This window comes from Arachis duranensis, chromosome 6 (assembly GCF_000817695.3).
Source record: "Arachis duranensis cultivar V14167 chromosome 6, aradu.V14167.gnm2.J7QH, whole genome shotgun sequence".
Classification (NCBI taxonomy): domain Eukaryota; kingdom Viridiplantae; phylum Streptophyta; class Magnoliopsida; order Fabales; family Fabaceae; genus Arachis; species Arachis duranensis.
The window spans coordinates 57,021,835-57,022,166 of NC_029777.3; positions in this window are offsets into that span (position 1 = coordinate 57,021,835).

Genomic DNA, 332 nt, shown 5'->3' on the forward strand with positions numbered 1-332 from the left:
GCTCAAGAACTAATTGAAATGGTTGCAAATAACCAATTCATGTACACTTCTGAAAGAAATCCTGTGAACAATGGGACAAATCAAAAGAAAGGAGTTCTTGAGATTGACACTCTGAATGCTATATTGGCTCAGAACAAAATATTGACTCAGCAAGTCAATATGATTTCTCAAAGTCTGTCTGGAATGCAAAATGCACCAGGTAGTGCTAAGGAAGCTTCATCTGAAGAAGAAGCTTATGATCCTGAGAATCCTTCAATGGAAGAGGTGAACTACATGGGAGAACCCTATGGAAACACCTACAATCCTTCATGGAGGAATCATCCAAATCTCTC